This window comes from Danio rerio, chromosome 9 (assembly GCF_049306965.1).
Source record: "Danio rerio strain Tuebingen ecotype United States chromosome 9, GRCz12tu, whole genome shotgun sequence".
NCBI lineage: Eukaryota > Metazoa > Chordata > Actinopteri > Cypriniformes > Danionidae > Danio > Danio rerio.
In genome coordinates this window covers 53,813,199-53,830,000 of record NC_133184.1, presented here as the reverse complement: position 1 = coordinate 53,830,000, position 16,802 = coordinate 53,813,199, and positions in this window count along the sequence as shown.

Genomic DNA, 16,802 nt, shown 5'->3' with positions numbered 1-16,802 from the left:
GATACTATTGAGGCTAAAAGAAGTTCTACAGATTCTGTCATCTACTTTTGAACACTATAATAGAATATATTATATAAGTGGAAAACTTTTAGACCATTGTAATCCAATAACCCACCCTAAATAATCTAAAACAAATCCCTTATATTCCATTAACAGAAAGGTTTTGTTAATTTGCAATGTCCCTGTTAGAGGCAGCATGATGGCTCAGTGGTTAACACTGTCACCTCACAGCAAGAAGGTCCCTGGTTCGAACCTCAGCTCGGTCAGTTGGCATTTCTGTGTGGAGTTTGCTTGTTCTCCCCACATTGGCATGGGTTTCCTCCCGGTGCTCTGGTTTCCCCCACAAGTTCAAAAGGTATTTTTGATTAGAGTTGAAGCTAAACTATGCAGGACACCGGCCCTCCAGGATCGAGTTTTCCCCATTCCTGGTTTATATTTACCTGCAACACCTTAAGCTTAATTGTAAAATAATTAATCCAGTAATTTTGTAACGGGCTCATGAAGAATGACTGAAATACACTGTGATGCATAACATCTGTCACATTTGTCAAATGTACCAGGGGCGGTGCAGTGGGTTGCAGAAAGGTCTCTGGTTTGAGTGCCGGCTGGGTCAGTTGGCATTTATGTGTGGAGTTTGCATGTTCTTCCCGTGTTGGTGTAGGTTTGGGTTTTCCCCACAGTCCAAACACATACAGTAGGTGATTTAAACTAAATTGGCCGTATGTGTGTGAATGAGTGTGTTTGGGTGTTTCCCAGTACTGGGTTGCAGCTGTAAGGGCATCCTCTGTGTAAAACATATGCTGGAATAGTTGGCGGTTCATTCCGCTCTGGCGACCTCTGATGAATAAAGGGACTAAGCTGAAGAAAAATGAATGAATGAACGAATATTATTTAGAAATGTGTTGACGAAATCTCTCCGTTAAACATAAAAGGGGCAAAAATACACAGGCGGGGTAGTAATTCTGACTTCACCTCAATGTTTATGAGAAGGTGAAAATGACAGAGTGTACGGTTAAAATGTTGATGTGGTGTTTTTATCCGTCACACCTCGCTCCTGTTAACAGTAAGAGCCCAATTTACTGACAAAGTCACTCCTGAATTAAAGATGTGGGAAAAAAAATCCTTTTTCAGCGTGCGGAATTTAAAGCAGCTCTCCTGTGAGCTCATTGATTTTGCTTTTGTGTTTGGCAGCGGGTGAAGCTGCAATTTTAATTGTATTGGGGAATCTGGATTGGAAAAAGCAGAGGGTGGAGAGAGATATTATTATATCACAATATATCATATTGTATGCTTATCAAACTTTTCTGATAAGAACTTTTTTATATTTATTCCTCATCACATTGCTACATTTTTTTCTATATTTAAATTATTTTATTTAATGAGAAAAAAATTTACAAACTATTTTCATTCACTTTCTTATCGGCTTAGTCCCTTTATTAATCTGGGGTCACCACAGCGGAATGAACCGCCAACTTATCCAGCATATGTTTTATGCAGCGGATGCATTTCAGCTGCAACCCAGTACTGGAAAACACTCATACACTCTTATTCCCACGCATACACTACAGCCAATTGCATGTGTTTGGACTGTGGGGGAAACCGGAGCACATGGAGGAAACCCAATTATATACTATTATATTCTAGTAATATTATATTACATTACATTTTTATTATAATTTATTATATTATATTATAATTGATTATATTATAATTTATTATATTTCATTATATTAAATTATATTATAATTTATTATATTATAATATTAGCATTAGTTATATGAATTTTGTTTATATTATTTTAATTATAATGTAATTTATTATTGCTAATTATATTGTATTATAATAAATTATATTATAATTAGTATTTATTATATTAAATTATTTTATATTATATGATGTATTATATTATTGCTAATAATTAGATAATTTTATTATATTTTATCATATTATATTATATTAATTATTTTATATTATTAGCATTAGTTATATTAAATTTTTATACTATATTAATTATAATGCAATTTATTATTGCTAATTATATTATATTAATTATATTATAATAACAATTATTATATTATATTATGTTATATTATATTATATTATATTAATGGAAAAATCTTATATTGTATTTAATATTACGTTATGATATATTTTATTATTATATTATTATTATTAATTATATGATATAAAATCACTTTATATAATAGGAATTACTATATGATTTTACAGCATAATATATTTTATTATTGTTATTATATTATATTATAATTTATTATATTATAATATATTATATTATTAGCATTGGTTATATTATTTTATATTATATTAATTATAATGCAATTTGTTATTGCCAATTATATTATATTATTTATATTATAATAAGTATTCATTATATTAAATTATTTTATTATAATGTATTATATTATTGCTAATAATTATGTTATATTATATTATATAATTTATTATAATTCATTATAATTTATTATATTATATATTATAAATCTTGTATTTTATTTAATATTATGTAATATGTTTTATTATATTGATATTAATTCTATCACATGAAATCATTTTATATTATAGAAATTACAATATGATTTTACAGCATAATATATTTTATCATTGTTATTATATTATATTATGATACATTATATTATTATACTGTTAACAATGTACATTTTTAAGTAATTATATAATTTCATTTCATCTAAACATCTTTATTCAGCAATGGGTTTGTGTTTGCAGTGTCGTAGTGTAGCGACTGTCCTGTTTGATCAGATGCATTTGTCACCCGCAGCAGAGCAGAGAGATGCTGTGATTTTAATTGTATTGGGGAATCTTGATTGGGAAAAGCAGAGGGGGAAGCGAGAGCTCAAAGCAAATTCATTACCGCGCTTTTCTGCATGCGGTGAAAATGTCAGCCTCACCTCGGTCATTTGTAAAGTAATAAGCAGAAGCACAATGATGACGAGGGGGGAAGGGGAAAAAAAATCTGCCCGGCGCCTTAAAAAGGGATTTTTTTTAAAAGAGTCTTGATTAGAAAGTATAATGAGAGGAGCGCCGCACACTGTCTCTCCTGAGGATGATGGAAAACAAATTAATGGAGATATTTTTGTTTTAATTCCTCCTTCTCCAGCAAGAGTCCTGAGCGGCTGTCATTATTGTCCACCAGAGTCAGAGCAGTTATTGATTTACTGTGGAGACACGACAAGAGAAATGCTGAAAATCATCTTTTGTTTCAAGAGAAAAAACCAAGAACAATCTGGTTTAAAGAGGAGAAGGGAGACAAAAGGAAATCTAAATCATTTCACAAAGATTTTTTCACATATGATGAAGATTTTCACATTTATTTTTATTCCTGAACAGATAAATTCACTTAAAAAATGTATATTTACTCACCCTCAAGCGGTTCATTCTTCTGTTGAAAAGAAGATATTTTGAAGAATGTTAGAAACCGGTAATTATTGACTTACATAAAAGAAAAAAACAAATACTACGGAAGTCAATGGTTACAGGTTTTCAACATTTTTCTAAACATCTTCTTTTGTGTTCAACAGGAGAAAGAAACTGAAAAATGTTGAAAACCGGTGACCATTGCCTTCCATAGTAGGAAAAACAAATACTATGTATGTCAATGGTTACAGGTTTCCAACATTTTTCTAAATAACTTATTTTGTGTTCGACAGAAAAAAGGAACTGAAAAAAATCTGGAAACCGGTAACCCTTGACCTCCATTGTAAGAAAAACAAATAATACGGAAGTCAATGGTTACAGGTTTCCAACATTTTTATAAATATCTTCTTTAGTGTTCAACAGAAGAATGAAACTGAAAAATTTTGGAAACTGGTAACCATTGGCTTACACAGTAGGATGAACCAATAATATGGATGTCAATGGTTACAGGTTTCCAACATTTTTCAAAATATCTTTCTTTTGTGTTCAACACAATGTTGGAAACCAGTAACCATTGACTTGCATAGTAGAAAAAAAACAAATACTATGTAAGTTAATGGTTACAGATTTCCAACATTTTTCAAAACATCTTCTTTTGTGTTCAACAGTAGAAAGAAACTGAAAAATGTTAAAAACCGGTGACCATTGCCTTCCATAGTAGGAAAAACAAATACCATGTATGTCAATGGTTACAGGTTTCCAACATTTTTCTAAATAACTTATTTTGTGTTCGACAGAAAAAAGGAACTGAAAAAAATCTGGAAACCGGTAACCATTGACCTCCATTGTAAGAAAAACAAATACTACGGAAGTCAATGGTTACAGGTTTCCAACATTTTTATAAATATCTTCTTTCGTGTTCAACAGAAGAATAAAACTGAAAAATCTTGGAAACTGGTAACCATTGGCTTACATAGTAGGATGAACCAATAATATGGATGTCAATGGTTACAGGTTTCCAACATTTTTCAAAATATCTTTCTTTTGTGTTCAACACAATGTTGGAGACCAGTAACCATTGACTTGCATAGTAGAAAAAAAACAAATACTATGTAAGTTAATGGTTACAGATTTCCAACATTTTTCAAAACATCTTCTTTTGTGTTCAACAGAAGAAAGAAACTGAAAAATGTTGAAAACCGGTGACCATTGCCTTCCATAGTAGGAAAAACAAATACTATGTATGTCAATGGTTACAGGTTTCCAACATTTTTCTAAATAACTTATTTTGTGTTCGACAGAAAAAAGGAACAGAAAAAAATCTGGAAACCGGCTAACCATTGACCTCCATTGTAAGAAAAACAAATACTACGGAAGTCAATGGTTACAGGTTTTCAACATTTTTATAAATATCTTCTTTCGTGTTCAACAGAAGAATGAAACTGAAAAATCTTGGAAACTGGTAACCATTGGCTTACATAGTAGGATGAACCAATAATATGGATTTCAATGGTTACAGGTTTCCAACATTTTTCAAAATATCTTTCTTTTGTGTTCAACACAATGTTGGAAACTGGTAACCATTGACTTGCATAGTAGAAAAAAAACAAATACTATGTAAGTTAATGGTTACAGATTTCCAACATTTTTCAAAACATCTTCTTTTGTGTTCAACAGAAGAAAGAAACTGAAAAATGTTAAAAACCGGTGACCATTGCCTTCCATAGTAGGAAAAACAAATACTATGGATGTCAATGGTTACAGGTTTCCAACATTTTTCTAAATAACTTATTTTGTGTTCGACAGAAAAAAGGAACTGAAAAAAATCTGGAAACCGGTAACCATTGACCTCCATTGTAAGAAAAACAAATACTACGGAAGTCAATGGTTACAGGTTTCCAACATTTTTATAAATATCTTCTTTCGTGTTCAACAGAAGAATGAAACTGAAAAATCTTGAAAACTGGTAACCATTGGCTTACATAGTAGGAAAAACAAATACTATGGATGTCAATGGTCACAGGTTCCCAACATTTTTCAAAATTATCTTTCTTTTTTGTTTAAAAAGAAAGAAACAAAAATGTTGGAAACCGGTAACCATTGACTTCCATAATAGGAAAAACAAATAATATGTAAGTTAATGGTTACAGATTTCCAACATTTTTCAAAATGTCTTCTTTTGTGTTCAACAGAAGAAAGAAACTGAAAAATGTTGCAAACCGGTGACCATTGCCTTCCATAGTAGGAAAAACAAATACTATGGATGTCAATGGTTACAGGTTTCCAACATTTTTCTAAATAACTTATTTTGTGTTCGACAGAAAAGAAAAAAGGAACTGAAAAAAATCTGGAAACCGGTAACCATTGACCTCCATTGTAAGAAAAACAAATACTATGTAAGTTAATGGTTACAGATTTCCAACATTTTTCAAAATGTCTTCTTTTGTGTTCAACAGAAGAAAGAAACTAAAAAATGTTGAAAACTGGTGACCATTGCCTTCCATAGTAGGATAAACAAACACTATGGATGTCAATGGTTACAGGTTTCCAACATTTTTCTAAATATCTTCTTTCGTGTGAAACAGAAAAAGAAACTCATAAAAGTTTGAAAGAAGTGAAGGGGATGCTGAAAATCACCTTTTGTTTCAGATTTTTTAAAAATCTAATTTTAAAGAGGAAAGAGACTAAAGGGAAACAAAAGGTTTTTTTTTTATTTGACATTTGTTTTTATTATTGAAGTGATAATTTACTCTAAAAATAAAATTAAAAAGTCATTATGAAGTAAAAAAAATAAATAAATTAGCAAAGTTATCAGGAACAGTTTTAAATTATATTAATTGCACTGCCAAAATAAATAAAAACTACAGTCTCTGGTATTCAATAAAAAGCACTGATTAAAATATAGATATTTAAACAAACATAACCGTTTTAAAAACAATATAGCAAAAGCAAAGAATAGTAGATCTGAAAGTATTAGGAACTCATTACAGGCCTCATAAGAAACAGTGACCAAAGACTTAACAGTGAACTAGATTTGTTTAAACTGTGCGCTAACTGAAGAAACCCACAATCACAGCAGTTGTTTGCTATTGTGTTATTAACCTGCATTAAACTGAATGCACACTTAATTGTGGCTTTGTTTCTGCAGTAAATGTTCTCTTAAATAGAGTAATTGCTCTATTATTGCAGAAGAATCTGACAGCGGCAGGAATTAATTACTGTCAGATTGTACAGTGCGTATCGTTTAGACGGGCGTCTATTCGGCTGCTTGCTGACATGGAAAATGTATTCAAATATTCCAACGATATATCTCAGTGGTGGCTTTGAGTTTGTATTTATAAATAAAAAATGCCCTTTTTTTCACTGCACAATTTACATATGCGTATTAATTATTCATGCATTTGAAAGTGAATGAAAGCAGTAGATTGAATTTTCCTGTTGCTGACAGGTGGCTGAACATTTAACGTATCATATGCTCTGTACAGTGTAAAGTGTGTTCCTTGGTTGTTCAACAATAAAAAAAGGTGAATTTTAATAAACAGAAAGCGAGTAGATTCTGATTGAGAAACAAAGCAGAACAAGCATTAAAGAAATTATTTGATAAGAAACATTTACCAATATTTACATGTATTTTTTTAAAGATTAAAATCACCAAATAATATTTTATTATATATATATATATATATATATATATATATATATATATATATATATATATATATATAAAACAAAATTTTTACCTCTCAAAAAAAAAATAAAAAAAATAATATATATATATATATATATATATATATATATATATATATATATATATATATATATATATATATGTACGTATATGTATGTATGTATATATATATATATATATATATATATATATATATATATACGTATATGTATGTATGTATATATATATATATATATATATATATATATATATATATATATACATACATACATACATACATATACGTACATATATATATATATATATATATATATATATATATATATATATATATATATATATATATATATATATATATATATATATATATATATATTATTTTTATTTATTTATTTTTTTGAGAGGTAAAAATTTTGTTATATGTATGTAGTTATTATTATTGTTATTATTAATAATAATTCACTAATTAATATTATTATCTAATTTTCCATCATTTGATTTATGATTGAATATTATATATTTTTTATATTTTATTAAAACATGCCTGCAGGTATACAAAACTAAGTAATGACATAATATAAACTTTAAAGTTCAAACAGGCTGCAAAAATCAACAACAACAACAAAAAACATTTGCAATACTTCCTAAATTAGTGCTTTATAATAAATATTTTAAGGTTTACCTTTAAAAGGTTGTTTGGAACTTTAGCTGACCATAAATCTCTAATGATATATTATCTTTAATATCCATGCCTCTAATGTCCAAAATTGTGGTCTTCTGACTTACAGAGGGCATCCTTATTTTTATTTTTTATTTATTGATTTATTTATTTGCATCAAATATATTGTCTTATGAAAGCCAGCACCAATATTATGGTTAACATTCATAAAAAAGTTTCAATATTCTGATTTTGCTAGAGCCACTCTGAGTCCCAGTTTAGCACCGGCGTCATTGTTTTTGAACAGCAGCAAACCGAAAGGAATACTTCACATTATCAACTAGAAAAAACGAAACGCAAAGAGGCGTTTTCCCGCGTCATAGCTCAAATTAATTCTTCAGCCAATCAAGGGCCCCCTTCTTCTGTGGGTCCTGGGGCTTCAGTCCCACCTAGCCCTTATTATAATCCAGCCCTTGGTTGGATATATATGTATATTTGTGTCTTAAATGTTGGTTATTTGACATTATTATTTAAGACATCAACAGTCAAGTTCCTTCATATTTTTTGTACATTAAACTTTAACTTGAGCTCATTGAAGGCCAGGAACACAATATTTTCAAATCCAGGATATTTTTTATTTAACTTTGTCCAAATATAGTTAATAAATCTGTCAAAAACCACGCCAAAATGCAAATATAACATTGTCAAACATCTTAAATTGGTTTAAAAAAACAATACATCATAAATATGAGGAATAATATAAACAAACAAACAAATATTGATTAATAATAGCAAGATTCTGAGTTAGATTTGGCCAGAATGTACACAACATAACATAACTTTAACTTATTTTTTAAAGTTTTAACAGAACTTTTTCTTATAATTATATTTTTTTGCAAAATGCTGTATCCACCATAGGCTATATTCTACTACAGTAATACCATTAAGAAAAGTGAGTGAATCAATGTTTTGTTTGATAAGATTAATCAGAGGAGTAAGATAAATCAGAGAAGCCTGATAGAAAATGCTCATTTACAAGAAAAAAGGTCTGTTGAATTTACAGGGTTTTGCAATCTGAACTGAACTCTTCATGTGTACTTAACTATGCCGACTGTTCCAAACTTCGTAAAAACTACTCCTGTTGTTAAAGCATTTAAGCTAATTTAAACTTTCAGACAAAGCTTTCTCAAGCCACCATAAAGTTTGTCTATGAACTTGTTTTACTCTTGTAGTTTTGATAAGTGCACAACTGTTGCGTGTGGCGTTCACTCCTGCCCTTTAATTATTACTTTCAATTGATCTTGATTTTGTTTTTTTTATTTGCAAAAAAACAGTTGACAAGTTTGTAGCAATATTTGTTTACAATACAGAATATAAATTACATTGTCAATGAAAAAGAGACACGAAAGAGAAAGACAAAAGAAAAAAAAAGAATAAAGAACATGATATAAACTTGAGGGGAAAACATTTAAGAATCAGGAACAGTACATTAATTAAAGTCATTCCAAAATGAAATAGTTATGTTTGCTTTCTTATTTTTAGATAATGAGATTAATTGTACATAATGACTAAATTTTTGCAAAAATACATGAAAATATGGTTTAGTCAGGGGTGGACTGGCCATCTGGCAATTCTGGCAAATGGCAGAAGGGCCGGACCAATTTTTAAATGTGGGCCGGTCAGTTGTTATTTATTTATTTTTTTAATATGTATTGTTTTTAAGTGCAGACAGCTTTTATCTCTTGCTAGATGCTATTATGTTGATGACAATAATAATAATTAATGTTAAGCTTTTGGCCCAATCGGCAATTGCCGCCTGGTTTCAAGATGGGCCGACCCAATCCGAGGTTACCTGGACGTAATCAAAATCTGGCAAGAATGTCATATTATTTCATCATCTGTACACCAAAATTAATAGTGAATGTGCGTGTCTGTGGGTGGGGCTGTGTCGGTGTGGTAATTTGTGTGGCTACAGTGCCAGGGCTGAATTTTTGTCCCAGTCCGCCCCTGGGTTTAGTATTAGTAAATTTGCATTTGTGGATATGGAATTTACAAAAAAATAATAAATTAAATTCATAACAAAACAAGCATTTCTCTTAGTAGGGGCAGATTCATAATAACCAAAAATAATTTCTTTAAAAGTAACAGAAACATCTTGTTGTATATTATAATTAATAAATACTCCAATATGTTGTACAGCATAATTACACTCCCAAAATAAATGAAAAACAATTTCAGTATGAATTGATCTTGTTTGTCTTTTTTCCCTTTTCCTTTCGGTGGCGTCAGGCCTTTAAAACAGACGGAAGCTAACTTCTTGCGACCCCTCATTCCTCCACGTCACCACAGTTTTTGACGGCTTTATTGTTGTGTTCTCCTTTATGCTTTCCTTTTGATGTTTGTTCGGAGTGGGGAGCTCCAACCGGCTTTAGGTTTGTTTGGTTGTTATTTATTATGTTGTTGGGCTCCACATCTCTTTTTCGTCAGTTTGGACTGTTTTGCTGGTTATGTTAATAAATAATTTAGCTGGAGCACTTTGGCCGTTGTTTATTCATGTTACGTTGTCTTTGGGTCACGAGTCGTATTTAAGTTAAGGACCGTAACATAATTGGGGGCTCGTCCGCTTCTCTTTATAATTTGTTTCACATTGTTCTCTTTTGATACCAAACTTGTTTGACTTTACTGAACGATAGAACCATCATGCATGCGTGTGACTTTTGCATGGCCAAGACTGTTTTCCTCAGAATAATCTAGATTAATCATGCAAATCTGTCTGTGTGCAAACAGCATATTCTCTCTTAACAAAGGATGAAAAAAAGCGGCACATGTCTGCTGGTGCGTCTGTGGTATGCACATTTCCATGCCAACTGTCGCTTCGTGTCTTGTCATATTAACGATGTCCCTTTTAATTAGCAGTGTCAGGTCAACATTAACCTTTTCTTCCTCCATGCATCAGCGTTAGAGAGCCAGAAACATGCAAATTAAATGCGTTTCAGAGTTATTTAATCAAAACCAGGCAAATTACAGCTGGAATCATAACTCTAATACAGTTAAAGTCTATTTTTAGTTACTGGTATTCAGCTTAAAGTGGGATTTAAAGGCTTAACTAGGTTAAGTTAGGGTAATTAGGCAAGTCTTTATAACAGTGGTTTATTCTGTAGACAATCAATACCACATATTGCTTAAGGGAGCTAATAATATTAACCTTAATATTAACCTTTTTTTTAAATTAAGAACTGCTTTTATTCTAGCCGAAATAAAACAAATAAGACGTTCTCCAGAAGAAAAAATATTATAGCAAACACTGTGAAAATTTCCTGAATCTGTTAAACATCATTTGGGAAATATCTGAAAAAGAAACGTCAAAGGAGGGCGAATAATTCTATGTGCTCCTCAGAAATCATTCATCTTCTGGACAACAGATGGAGGGGGGAAAATAAAGCGGGAGACGGAAGACAAAAGCAAAGGTCTGTTTGAGGAATCAAGCACAGCGTGAGGCCGGGTAATTAAAGTGGAAGCTGGTGGCATCATTTCTTAAGGACTCTGACTCAATTAATCATGTAAATCTGAGAAATGCAATGCAAAAGGCGCATAATTCATTCATTTCCAATGCAGCAATCCCAGCAGGAGGATTGTTATTTATTATGTTATCTATTTTATATTATGGTAATTATTATTGTATTTATTATGTATTTTTATTAGTTATTGGTTAATTTATTATGCAATTTTTTTATTATTTTTTGTTGTTTTATGTACTATGTTTGTTTTTTATTGTTAAGTTATTTATGTTTTTATTTTTTATGTTCTATAATATGCTATTTATTTCTATTCATTATGTTATTATGTTATTTTATTTATGTTGATCAGTTTTTAGTTATTATGCTATTTATCTTTTTATTTATATTGTTATTTAGTATGTTATTTATTACTTAATTTATTATGTAATTTTATTTATTATGCTATATATTTTTTATTTATGTTGTTATTGTTATTTATTTATAATGGTATTTATTATGTAATTTTTATTTATTATGTTATTATGCTATGTTATTTATGTATTTAATATGTTATTTATTGTTATTTTACTATGTCATTTTATTTATTGTTATTTATTATGTCATTTTATTTATTATGTTATTTATTGGTTAATATATTATGCTATTTATGTTATTTTATGTGTTGTTTATGTACTATGCTGTTATGTTATTTATTAAGTTATTACTTGTCATTGTCTTATATTATGCTATTTTTTTATTTAATATGTTAATTTATTTGTTATTCATTTTACTTATTATGCCATTTATCTTTTTATTTATATTGTTATTTAGTAAGTTATTTATTTTGCATTTATGTTATTTATTAAATAATTAATTATGTTATTTTAATTATTATGTTATATATTTTAATGCTATTTTTTATTTATGTTGTTATTGTTATTTATTATGTTATTTATGATATAATTTTTATTTATTATGTTATTTTATTTATTATGTTATCTACTTTTTATTATGTTATTTATTTATTGTTTTACTTATGTAGTTTCATTTATTATGTTATTTATTATGTAATTTTTATTTATTATGTTATTTATTATGTTATTTTTTATTGTGTTATTTATTATGTCATTTTATTTATTATTTTATTTATATAATATGTTATTTATTATTTTACTCATTCTTTTATTTTTGTTATTTTTTATGTTATTTATTTATTTTGTATTTACTATGTTATTTTATTTATTATGTTATTTTATTTATTGTTATTTATTATTTTATTATGTTATTTTATTAATTATGTTATTTATTTATTATGTTCTTTATTTTGTTATTTTATTTATTGTGTTATTTTATTTAATAATTATTTATTATATTATTTTATTTATTATGTTATTTGTTATGTCATTTTATTTATTATGTTAATTATTAGAGCTTATTTCCTCCTTTTTAAAGGAAAATTAATCATGCAAATAATTTTATTTATTGTATTATTTATTTTTATATTTATTATATTATGGTTTTCATTATTTTATTTATTGTTTTTAATTATTATTTTAAAATTTTTATTTAGTTATTTATTTTGCTATTTATTTTTATTTGTTGCGTTACTTATGTTATTTACTATGCTATTTCAGAGCTCAAACAATCATGTAAATCATCATGCAATTCAAGAAATGCAATGCAAAAGTTGCATAATTCATTCATTTCCAATGCAATGAGGTTTTCAGCAGCAGGAGGGATTGTTATTTATTGCTATATTTATTATGTTGTTTTATTTAATGCTTTATGTATTATGCTGTTACTTTATTTATTATGCTATTTAATTTATTATGGTATTTATTTTTGTATTTATTTAAATACAATACTACGGCATAGAAATAATGTGCATCATTAAAATATATACTGTTATTTCACATTACAGAAATGAGAATTTGATTGTTGTGCATTAAGGTAATGAAAATCATTGTGTGTGTGTGTGTGTGTGTGTGAATGGGGATGGGACTGCTTTATTGCTATAAAAATAATTAATAGTTGACTGATATTTTTTTTTTAATCCCTTAATGTCTATACAGAGAGCAGGATGGCAGATGACTTTACAATTAGGGTGAGAATTACAGGGGTGTTTGGAGGGGATTCATACATTTTCTTTTCAGCTTAATCCCTTTATTAATCAGGGGTTGCCACAGTGGAATGAACCGCCAACCTATTCAGCATATGTTTTACGCAATGGATGCCCTTCCCGCTGCAACCCATCTCTGGGAAACACCCATACACACTAATTTACACACATACACAACGGACAATTTAGCTTACCTAATTCACCTGTTCCACTTGTCTTTGGACTTGTGGGGGAAACCGGAGCACCTCGAGAAAACCCATGCAAACTTGAGGAGAACATGCAAACTCCACACAGAAATGCCAACTGACCCAGCCGAGACTCAAACCAGCTACCTTCTTGCAGTGTGGCAATTGTGCTACCAACTGCTTCCAATTGTGCTTCCACCCCCAGAATCTTAAACAAAAAAGGCAGTCACTCAATGGAAATCCTATGGTTTGCCTATTGTTTCATTACTATTATTATCAGACTTGTCTTTCTTTCTTTCTCTCTCTCACTCTCACTCACACACACACACACACACACACACACACACACACACACACACACACACACACACACACACACACACACACCACTGCCCCTTCCTTTGACAGCAGCTATTGTGTCCGTCTCTAATAAATTAGGCTTTGTTGACCTGGCTTTTGTCATGTCCTAAGAGCTCCAGACAGCAAGCTGAACCCTGGGAAAGTGCTGAGAGACCAGCAGAAATCACTGAAAAAAATACTCGAGTGCGTCTGCTCTGCAACACAGCACACAACCCTAGCAACTGCATAGAAACACACAAACAACCACTCAATAGTAACCACGGGACATCAGCCTGGCAATCAACCATAATACCCTAGAAACCAAATTAATAAATGCACAGAAAACACGTTAGCAACTGCGTAGAAACAAACAACCACTGGGCACAGATGCCTTGTTGATGTCAGAGGTCAGAGGAGAATGGCCAGACTGGTTCCAGCTGATAGAAAGGCAACAGTAACTCAAATAACCACTATTTACGTCCGAGGTCTGCAGAAGAGCATCTCTGAACACACAACACATTCAACCTTGAGGCGGATGGGCTACAGCAGCAGAAGACCACACCAAGTGCCGCTCCTGTCAGCTAAGAACAGGAAACTGAGGCTACAATTCACACAGACTCACCAAAACTGGACAATAGAAGATTGGAGAAATGTTGCCTGCTCTGATGAGTCTCCATTTCTGCTGCCACATTCAGATGGTATGATCAGAATTTTTTCGTCAACAACATGAAAGCATGGATCCATCCTGCCTTGTATCAACAGTTCGGGCTGGTGGTGTAATGGTGTGGGGGAGATTTTCTTGGCACACTTTGGGCTCATTAGTACAAATTGAGCATCATGTCAACGCCACAGCCTACCTGAGTATTGTTGTGACGTCACTCGCTCCATTTGAGTGCATTGTGTCTGACGTTGCATCGCTGAGTGATGCAATCTCAGCTTGCATCATAAAGGCTGCATCCAGATACTATTGATAGGGTGAGGACAATGCACAACTAAGAATACCGGACAACGACTAAACCAAACTGAAGCTACGGTCACACTAGGGTTAGCGTGTGCAAAATTCTGTCGTGTGGCGCTGCGAAAAGGGGCGGGATTAAACAAGCTTATTAGACATTAAAAGCGAGCGATTGCTCCATGTTTTAAATTTATGTCCAGAGAGGTCATTTTTTGATCCTCGATTGGTCTCACGTAGTCAAGTGATGCGATTTCGAAGGTCAGAGTTCTCCAAGCTTTAACTTTGCACCGCAGCGTCCTGCGAAACTTAACGCATGACCCTGCGTTTCCGGTCTGACGCATTCGCGTGTATATGAATGGAAGTGTATGGGAGGAAATGCCCAGTGTGGCCACAGCTAAAGGGGTATAAATACACAGGACATGATGACTATAATGACACACAGGGGATGAACACAGGTGAAACAGATGAACATAATGATAATGGCGGGAAACAGAACAAAGGAGCACATGGGGAAGGTCACATGATGAAAAAACAGAGACAAGACAGTATACCAATAATTAATATTCATAAAGTACTATGACGGTTGGGTTTAGGTGTTTGTAAAATACAATAAAAGGGAAAATTAATAAGTAATATAAATAATTCTCATTAACTTCAGGCCGCAATCATATCCGATCTAGCAACAACCCATCTTCTGGGCCCGGTTTTTCAAAAGTAATCCACTAGGAATTTGGATAAGGGATTGGATCAAATCTTGAAAATGGGTTTTTCAAAAGAAAAAACGGATTACCTAATCGGATTAGATCACGTAATCTAATCTTGGTTTTGATCCGGATCAAACCTTTACTTTGGGTTTTTCAGACCTTTTTTGTAGGATCTGGATCACTTTGATCCAAAAAACCTGGATTAAATTGATCCCATCAGAAGGGTGGATTTAGCGTGGATTTTATGCCCAAAATGTAATGAAAACTTAAAAAATGTATTAAATAATACTATTTTTGGATCATGCAGTATCTTCAGATCAGATTCAATTCTTACGAGATATACTATTTATTCATAAGGTTTTAATTTTATTTGTTCATCTGTCAGGCTATAGTGATTATTGGCTTCAACATATTTAGGCTTTCAGTATAGGCCTACAGCAAACAGCTGGCAAAATTGACCAGAAACAATACATTTTATTCTGTCACTAATTCATATATATATATATATATATATATATATATATATATATATATATATATATATATATAAAATCACAATGGAAAATGTTTTTAGAATATTTATTAGTGATGCATGCAATGATTACAGAATAACCAAGAAAATGCGAAGAATGGCAATCGCTGATTTTTGAAATCACCTTCAACAATTGCAAAAAGAGACTGAAAGGCAGAAGCACAGCTTCATCTGGCAGAGAAACAATGACCAAACTGCAGCAAACCAAGGACAGATTTGAGATTCACCTCCTAAAGACTTTGCTCAGACAAGCTGCTCCCTCCATATCAGATGAGGAAGTCTGAAATTATTGTGGAGTTTTTGACATTAACATTTTTTTATTTGTATTTATATTTGTACCTTATTATAAATACCTCAATGTACTGTGTTTGTGTTGTAGGTCTCAGATAAATGGACTGCTGGAACAGCATGGGGTGGGGTTTTTATTGTTTTATTTTTAATGTGTGTTTTCATTTCTAATAAAAATAAAGTTATATTGACCCCACACTGGCTATTCTACTTGTTGCTCTTTTCATAGGCCTGTCTATCCATCTACATTGTGATTGAGCACTGGTAACCCAGATTTAGTGATCCTGAAAAGTTCCTATCCGGATCAGATTGATCCAATCCAATGTTGCTTTGAAAAACTGGCTCAAAAAGTAAGCTGGATTACGTGATCACGGATTGCAAAAACAGGATTACTAAATCCGGATCAATTTCATCCGGATTAAACCTTTTAAAAAACCGGGCCCT